Here is a 9612-nt window from a genome sequence, read left to right as displayed (position 1 = left end):
GTTTATTTAGTGTGTGTGGCCAGCTCAGCCCACCAGGGGGCGGGGCTGGCTGGCATGTGGTGCTGGGGGATTGAACTGTGGTCCTTGTGCTTTGCCGAGCTTGTTCTAAGTAGGTGCTTTAGACCACTGAGCCATCTCACCAGTCCAATATAAACCAATTTTAAAAGAACTTTTTTATTTATTTATTTATTTTGGCAGAGCCGGGAATTGAACTCAGGCCCTTGCACTTGCCAGGCAAACGCTTATTCTACTGAGCCATCTCCCCAGCCCCCAAAAAGAACTTTTAGAGGATAACATATATCTGAAAGTTAACACGAAGAAATATACATATTAACCTAAATCATATAACCTTTGTTATAGAACTTTATGGTTCTTATTTGTAGGTTTTACATATGCCTGGAGTCCAGTAATTTTTATCCTGTAATGTTTTAAGTGAGTTTGGTAACCCTCGAATAGCTGTATAGCTATTTTCTTTTTAAATAGCAGGCCCTAATAGAATATGAAGTCTGTAAGGGCAAAATGAAAATTAAAAATTAAATTAATATAAGTTTAAAATATTTTATTGAAAAGCAGCTGCAGGTACTTTAACCAATTATTAAATTAACAGACAGACACAGACAGACAGACAGACAGACAGACAGACAGACCGACAGACCGACCAACGGAACAGAAAACATATTACAAGCCAGGCAGGGGCCGGGGAGATGGCTCAGTAGAATAAGTACTTGCCTGGCAAGTGCAAGGGCCTGAGTTCAATCCCCAGTTCTGGAAAAAAAAAAAAAAAAAAAAAAAAAAAAAAGCCAGGCATCGTGGCCTACACTGGTAATCCCAGCACTTACAAGGCTGAGGCAGGAGGACAATTGCCGAGTTCAAGGTCTACATAATGAGTTTCAGGCCAGCCTGTATTACATAGGAGACCCTATCAAAAACAAAATCCTCCATTTTAAATATGTTCTAAATTTGTTAAATGTAACCTTTTTTCTTTTGGCTACTTTATTTATTTATTTTTGTCATACCAGGGACTGAACTCAGGACCTTGCACTTGCCAAGCAGGCACTTATGAGGCTGAGCTATCTCCCTGGCCCATTTATTTATTTTTTGCAAAATGTCAACCAAAGGCAACATTTTGGGAGAAGACACTGAGTTACCTGTAATCACTGAGATGTACTACGTGCCTTCACAGTCTCCCTTGTGCACTTCTGCAGCATAGTACAGAGAGAGAGAAGGGAGAGAGGAGGGTCAGGGTCCCCGGGTTGGGTTTCCCCACAAGACTGGCTTCCACAGTCTGAGCTGCCTGTGTGTGGCCCCCAGCCCTGCATCCCTGCCACTGGTGGAGGGATCTGTTGCTCACATCCAGGACAAGTGTCCTAGTTCCTGGTGCTCAGCTACTCCCTCTCCTCAACAGATCTGAAAAGCAGAAAAAGAAGTTGTCTGCAGCAGCTGGGCTTTACTCAAAATTTCAGCACCAAACTTTGTATTTAGAACCTGTAACATGTACAAGGAACTCCTAGAGGCTTTATGAAGTCTGGACATGCTGCTTAGCAACTGTGAATCACGTACCATTTTAGATAGGGGGAGAAGTTTGAGGTACAATTATTCTAAGAACACCAACTCAAGGTAGTAGGGGAAGTAAGCTAGCATTAGCGAAGTGACCACAGGACCCTCCAGAAAAGCATTTATAGGTGGGGCTGGCCAGGTGGCCAAAGGACCAGGAAGGTGGCCTTGGGCAACTGCTAAGGCCATTATCCTCTCCTCCCACATAGTGGACACAGGAGGACACTGCCCCATCCCACCCAGAGGATGCATGGCTGGCTTGGAGTGGTAGGAAAATGTCCCAAGCTCCTGGCTGCCACCAATGCACTCTGCCCTCCAGCACTAGCTAGCTAGCTAACTAACTAACTAACTAACTAACTAATATCTCCACCGACTAACATAAGAATGTTAAAGGGTTCGAGTTTTGAGCCACAGGATGGGAGAGAAGGAACAAGGAGTTTGGTTGGGGGGGGCTCCTTCCCTTTTTTTTTCTTTGTCGTTTCGAGACAGGGTGTTGCTATGCAGCTCAGGCTGGCCTCGAGCTCACTTTGTAGCCTAGGCTGGTCTCGAACTCACAACATTGCTCATGCCTCAGGCTCCTGAGTTCTGGGGTTACAGGCATGCACCTTTGCATCTGATCTCAGGTTTTCTGTCTATGGTCGGTATCATGGCAGACACTTTAGCCACATCCTGAGGAGTCCGTGGGGGCTGTGTCCGAAGGGAAACCAGCCTGGTCTTCTCCGAGGGACACATTCATCACCTTGGGCAGGGTCAACTGGGGGCTGACTGTTGCAGTCTTCTAAAATTACAGTACTTCGGTTGTGACTTCCTTGTTTCCTTCCTACCTGTCCATCTTCCTCACTCTGAGGTCCCAGGAGGGCTCCCCCAGAGGTGGCTGGGGCCCATACTGCCAACAGCTCTTCCCAGAACAGGTGAAGGAAGCTGGGCAACCCAGGCGGGACCCCGGGGTTCCCGACACCCTTTCCAGCGCAGCTCCGCCTCACGCCTCACGCCTCACTGGTCGGCCTTCACAGAGCAGCTGCTAGGCGGGGCTGCTCAAGGGCTGCTGACAGTGAGGGGCAGGCTGTGCAGGGCTACAGAGGTGGCAGGCCCCCAGGGTGTGTGCCAGCGAGCACAGGAGGTGACATGTCCCAAGACTGAGGGAGGCTCTGTGGAGGAGGCCACATGGAAAATAAGACCCCGCAGACAGGTGGGCTTTTGGTGGAAAGGGGGCTACCCAGGGGAGGTGGCCTAGGCCTTGTCATCCCAGCTGCTGAGATAGCTGAGGCAGGAACCACTTGAGCCTAGGAATTTATGGCCAGTCTGGGCAACATAGCAAGACCCCTCTCTAAATAAATAAATAGGAACAGGGCCCAGGGAGATGGCTCAGTAGAATAAGCGTTTCCCTGGCAAAAAAAGCAGGGCCTGAGTTCAATTCCTGGTTCTGCAAAAATAAATAAATAAATAAATAAATAGGAACAAAGTAGCAGCAACAGAGGCATAGGTGCAGGGAATCAGGCATTTAGAAAGTTCCCAAGTGGGCTGGTGAGACAGCTCAGTAGTCTAAAGCGCCTGCTTAGGCAAGCAGTTAGGCAAGTGACAGGGACTGTGGTTCGACCTCTAGGGCAGGCTGAGCTGGGCACATTAAAAAAAAAAAAAAAGTTCCTAAGTGTCACGATGTGTGCCATTGAGAGGACATTCAAAGGTGTTTTGGGAGGGCTGGCCAGATAGCTCAGTGGATTAAAGCACCTGCTTAGGCAGACACAGGGGCTGGTGATTGAATCCCAGGGTGCTGAGGTGGCAATTGAGACTATGGTGGTGGCATATGCCTGTAATCCCAGTGCTTGGGAGGCTGAAAAACAGGAGGATCACTATGAGTCCGATCTATGTAGTGAGACCCTGTAGACCCTGTACTAAATACATTTTTAAAAAGAAGGGGGGGCTGGTGAGATGGCTCAGTGGTCTAAAGCACCTACTTAGAACAAGCTTGGCCAAAGCACAGGGACCACGGTTCGATCCCCCAGCACCACATGCCAGCCAGCCCTGCCCCCTGGTGGGCTGAGCTGGCCACACACACACACACACACACACACACACACACACAAATAAATAAATGTTTAAAAATAAATAAATAAATAAAATAAAATGTACCAATGATTAAAAAAAAAAAAAAAGAAGAAGAAGAAGGTTTGGATAATCAGGCAGGGAAAACTGAGGCCAGATCCAGGGGTTTGGGGAGAGAACAGGCTTCATCCTAGAAGGGAAACTGAGGAAGCAGAGCAGTGGTGAGAGGGCTTAGACTTTGTTCCAGCCCAGAGGCGCAGGAACACTGGGGCTGGTCGGAGAAGTGAGCTAAGCTTCAGTGGCTGGGAGCAGCCCTCTGTCACCCCGCCCCCTTCTTTCTCTTGTGAGGACAGTACTAGGGATTGAGTCTTTGTATTGAGTGATGTCCCAGTCTCACACCTTTTTGTTTTTCTTTTGAGACAGGTCTCATGAAGCTGCTAAATTGCCCAGGCTCAGACTTGTGACCCTCCTGCCTCAGCCTCTCCAGTGCCACTGCTCCTAGCGAGGAGTCCATTGCTGTGAGCCCACCCACACGGCTGCCACTCCTGGGGAATGGCGCACAGCTGTGCATGGGACGCAGCCCCTGGAGGCTGGCAGCCTGAATTCAGATCTTGCCTCCACTCTCTTCTAGTTGTGTGACCTTGAGCAAGGTACTCCACCTCACTATAAAACAGGGTCATTAAAGTATTTTTTCATAGTCATTTGGAGAATTACATGAATCAATTTATAAAGGACTTAATACCTGCTCCACAGGTATTGCTTTGGATGCTGATTTGCCTTTGTTCTTTTTCTGGGAATGGGGCATTAAAAACAAGAGGAAGAGGAGATAGAATTTGAGGTCAGAGAGGAAGGGAAGCAGGAAACAATGGGGACTCAGAGAGGAACTCGGAGCTGGGTGCACACAGCCCTGGAGTGGCCAACGTTGACTGGCCACGCATGGGGTCAGGTGTCACGGCAACATGCCTTGCTGCCAAAGTTTTGGAGGGAGAGGGACAGAGAGGCAGAGGAGCAACCTCAGGGTTGGGGCGAACCCCTGGTGAGTCTACCTCAGACTGGCCCCTCAGGCCCTGTGGGTGGAAGCTGGAGGCTCCCTGCTGTGAAAATGACTTCTAAATCTGGCTGTGTCTGCCAGCCGGCCAGCTCCGGCCAGAGGCCACAGCCACCCCCACTCTGGGGCAGCCCAGCTGGGCAGCAGCAGGGCAGCAGATGGCAGAGCATGGGCAGTTTGGGGCCGCAAGCCTTGGGTCAGGACAAGACCTGGCTCAAGGAGTCAGGAGCCTTGCTGTCAGGCTTGGGAGGTCCCTGGCCTTCCTGAGGTGGGCTGGAACAGACAGAGAAAGCAGGAAGCAGAGCACAGCTCTGGGCCGATGTGCTCGTGGAGTCAGGAGGGGGAAGCGTGTGCTCGTGCCCATGTGCATGTGTGTGTGTGTGTGTGTGTGTGTGTGTGTGGAGAGGACCAGGAGAGGATGGCAGTGCAGCTTGTCTGGGGGAACAGTGTCTTTGCACTCTCAATTCTGCCCACATTCACTTACGTGAGGCTTGAGTGTGATCCCAGCACTCAGGGCAGCTGAGGCATGAAGATCACAAGCCTGAGCCTCCCTGGGCAGCTCAGTGACTTAGGAAGAGCCTGCCTCAAAACAAAAGCGAGAAGCGTTTCAGTGTACCAAGAAAAGAAAGAAAGAAAAAAGGAACAGGTGTAGAGATATAGCTCAGTGTGGAGGCCTTGCAGTCAATAGCTAGTACTGCAATAAGCGAGCAAATGAAGTGAACGTGTATGCAAGGACGCAGAAGAGCCTTCACCCGCATGTGGCAACCTTCTGGCTTTCCTGGCCTGCACTGAGAGAAGAGGGGTTGTCTTGGGCCATACTTAATGTATGCAATATAGCAAGTGTATGTAAGTAACTACCCTCCTTTATATATTTTTTACCATAACACACACACACACACACACACACACACACACACACACACGGCAAGTGGCCTGCAGGCTGCAGGTTGAATGCACCTGCCAGGAGTCCAGACTGTGAGGTACACAGGAACAGGTGGGAAGAAGGAGCCCACAGAGACATCACATTGCTGGAGGGACAGGTGGCAGCGAGGCACAGTAGTTCTCAGAGGAGAACGTGCACGGCCTAACTTGTATCCAGGCCTTTGGCAGTTGCCAAGGCTGCCAGGGCTTGCCAGTGAAGGAAGGCTCCACACACAAGCCAGCTCTGCTTCCATGTGGCATCAGCTGGGCACCCGTTCTGGAAACCCTAGTATCACATAGCCCTTTGGGAGCCCTTCTGTGGATGGATGTTCAGGCCATTATCCATCCATCCACACGTCCCACCCATTCACCATCCATCCACAGACTCATTTATCATTAATCCGACCATCTCTCCATATTGGCCTATTAGTGCATCCAGTTGTTCTCCCATGCACCTATTCATCTATACATCCTCTCATCTACCCATCCAGCTCTTCATTTAATAAGGGCATATGAACCTGGGTGTGGTGGTCCTGGCCCACACCTATAATCCCAACATTCTATAGGACTGAGGCAGGGAGATCACAAATTTGAGCTCTGTTGCAGCTTAGCAAACCTACCTCAAATTTAAAAGACTGTTTTTTTTTTTTTTTTGAATCGGGGATTGAACTCAGGCCCTTGTGCTTGCCAGGCAAGCGCTTAGTCTACTGAACCATCTCTCCAGCCCCAAAAAGTTTTAAAAAGGCTACAGATGCATTGAGTGAAGGCTACTTCACTCAATGTAAAGTGGTTCAATCCCCACTTAAAAAAAAATAAAAGTATATGACATCCTAGCTCGGTGTGAAGAAAGATGCTAAGAGAAAGCAAACAGAGAGCCTGTGTCGTTGGGGAACAAGAAGCCCTGCAGTGGTGCGGGTGACACAGGACAGGCAGGGGACAGCATCACAGTCAAGGTGCCTTGGGAGCTCAGATGGATAAGGCCCCAGCGCCAGGGAAGTGAGAAGTCGCAGTGGAGGGAGGAACACTGGAGACAGCAGGGAGCAGGGCAGGGCAGGGGTACGCTGAGATGAGGGAATGCGCACAGAGTTCACAGGGAAGAGTGCAGAGGTGAGGGGCAGAGGCCTGGGGAGGTATGTGGGAGCCACAGAGTGATTCTTTCTTTTTTTTTTTTTTTGCGGTACTGGGGATTGAACTCATGACCTTGAACTTGCCAGGCAAGCACTTATTCTACTGAGCTGTCTCCCCAGCCCTACAGAGTGATTCTTAAAAGCAAGCATAAGTCATTTGGAACTTAATTCAGCTGTGGCGGTACACACCTGTTGTCCCAGCTACTTGGGAGGCTAAGGCAGAGTGAGATTGGATCTCTTGAGTGATGGAGAGGGTATTGTTTTTGTTTTTTGGGTTTTTTTAAAAACTGGGGATTGAACTCAGAACATCTCACTTTCCAGGAAGGCACGTTAAACTGCTGAGCCATCTCCCAGACCAAATAGTCTTTTGTACCTGAAACAACCTAGTGCCTCCTCAGCACCAATAGACGTTTTCTCTGATGCTTGATTATGACCTTTGTTGGGCTTCTTACTTGCTAAATCTCTTGCTAGATCATGATCATGGCGTGGAGAGGTACCAGTGGTAAACCTGCCACAGGAAGGGAAACCTGATTGTGCAGTCAGGCAGGTATCAGGCAGGCGCACAGGCAGAGAGCAGCAGGGAGGAGGACCCGGGGTGTCTTCAGGTGTACTTTTCAAGAAGCACCACAAGGTGGCGCTGTTCCAGCCGCGGTTATGAGTCTGGCCAGGGTCTCTCGGTGTTTCTAATGCCCATCCAAAAACTGTCCAGGAGTGGTCTAGAAATCTCCTTCCAGAAAGTCCTGAGAGAATGAAGAGTCTGAGTAGAAGAAGCTGTGGAAAAGAAGAGCCGACAGACCAAAACCTCAATGCAAATGCAAGCTTCGTCCATCTACCATTCATTAGTGCTTACCAGGTGGTAGGTACAATGTTAGGGTGTTACAAAAGCAACAATGGTGAAGACACAGTTTCTGATCTCAAGCTCGTAGTCTAGCCCTGCCCAGATCTTCCTTCCTTATCTCTTTCACACACACACACACACACACACACACACACACGTGCGCGAGCGCACACACACCCCTGTTCCACCCACCAGTCTCCTTGGCCTGGGAAGCCATCTACCTCTCATGTAGCCAGCCAAGCGTCTCCTTGGGTTGCTGCACGACCACTCCAGTGCTGAGCCTTGGGAATGCCGTGGCCCTTGAATGCTCTTTCCTTGGTGGTTTGTCTTGACTTCCCCTCAACTCTCTGACATGCCCTTTCTTGTTCTTCCTCCCAATGTTTCCAATCATATCCACAGCTACACTCCCAGCCCTGGCCACTTTAGGGAGCTCCTAACACCCTAGAGCTCTGGGGGCCACAGAGACCTGAGGGTGTGTCTATGGAAGGTCCCTATAAGACCCTGGTGCCACCCACCAGAAACGAAGGGTCAGAGAGTCTAGAGAACTAAAGACACAGAAACGTGACCCCCTGTGACCTGTGGACTCTGCCAGCCAAGCCTATCCCTGCCTTCTTTTCTCATCAATTTTGGGAGTGCAGATAGGCCTCTCCCTGGATGGGACTCCATGGTGGTGGTGGATGTGAAAGACATTGGCTGGAGGACAGCACCATGGAACATTGTCCACTTTCCCAACATGCTCTGGGGCCCATCTTAGCCCTTGGCGGGTCTGGGAGAGGAAGGGAGGGAGGGCTGGTGCAGAGAGTGGGAGCCGGGCCCATCGAGGTCTCGGGAGTGAATGCTGCATTGTTGGCCAGGCCAGAGTCACAGATAATTACCTCAATTAGTGACAATGGAAGAGTAATAAATACAGGCTTAGTGTCTCCTGCCCCACCAGGGCTCCGAAGATTAATCCAGGCTGACGGGCGGGCCCTGAAAGGCATGATGGACAATTCATTAAACTCCCCAAATGCCGCACAACCTGGGCGTGAAGGCTGAGTTAGCCCCCCGGGGGCTGCGCCTTTGTCCCGATTGTGTGTCTCCGCCACAGCAGAGCCACGTAGCCCCCGAGAGCGGGCGGTGAGTGGGGCTCTCCCAGCCCGGCCAGGCGGCGGGCGGATTAGGCCTCGGTCCGGCCCTGGTTGCCCTGGCACAAGGGTCCAGCCTGGCTGGAATGTCCGTGGGGGGAGCTGGCCGAGCGGAGGGGCGGGGCCGACAAGGTGGGGCAAGGGGGGCACACAAAACCAGGGGCAGGAGGAGTTAATTAGACGTCAGCGTGGAGGGCGAGGGGCCACAATGGGGCTGAGGGGCCCCAGGGATGGCCCCTCACTTCCGAGGATTATTAGGGAGGCGGGAGGGGAAAGGCTCAGCCCTGGGGGTACAGCCGAGACCTCCGCGGGGTGGCACTGCCCCTCTGCCCAGGTGGGCACCCGGTAGCACGGGGCTCAGAGGCAAGTGGCCTGGCAGGTGCCCTCGGCACACCTCGGAGTAGCTCTTTCTTTGACCCACGACACCTGCCTGGAGGATGGACAGGCCTTCTGTGTGTGGGGAAGGCAGGGAGGGGTGGCACACGCTTGGGCCTGCTCCAGGCTCTTCCCAGCCTGCTCCCCGCCACATGACCTACGGAGGGGAATTCACCACTACAGCTTTCCTTCTGCCACTTGGCGAAGGCCAGGACACCCAGGGTGGGATTTGGGGTGCAGAGGTAGCTAAGTGAGTGTGCATACCACGCTTCTGCCTTGTCCATAGGCCGAGAGCCAGGCCTGGCCTTCAGCAAGCCCTCACCCTCAGTGGACACCTGTTGAACAAATCCAGAGAGCCAGTCCTGTTTGACTGAGGGCAAATACTGCAGATGGGAGCAGGAGAAGAGGCGGCACCAGGCCTAGAGCAGCTGGGTCGGGCCCCTTCCTGCTGAGCTTCCAGCTGGGATCCAGGAAAGATGGGGTTATCAGCTCTGAGGAAATGAGCCAAGTCCAGGGAAAGTAGAGCAGCAGTTCCTTCCCCCTGGAACAGGAAAAAAGGAGGAGGAGGAGGAGGAAGAGGAG

Source organism: Octodon degus, unplaced genomic scaffold (genome assembly GCF_000260255.1).
Source record: "Octodon degus isolate 3935 unplaced genomic scaffold, OctDeg1.0 scaffold00100, whole genome shotgun sequence".
NCBI lineage: Eukaryota > Metazoa > Chordata > Mammalia > Rodentia > Octodontidae > Octodon > Octodon degus.
The sequence above is the reverse complement of the archived record's forward strand: the minus strand, read 5'-3'. Positions refer to the sequence as shown.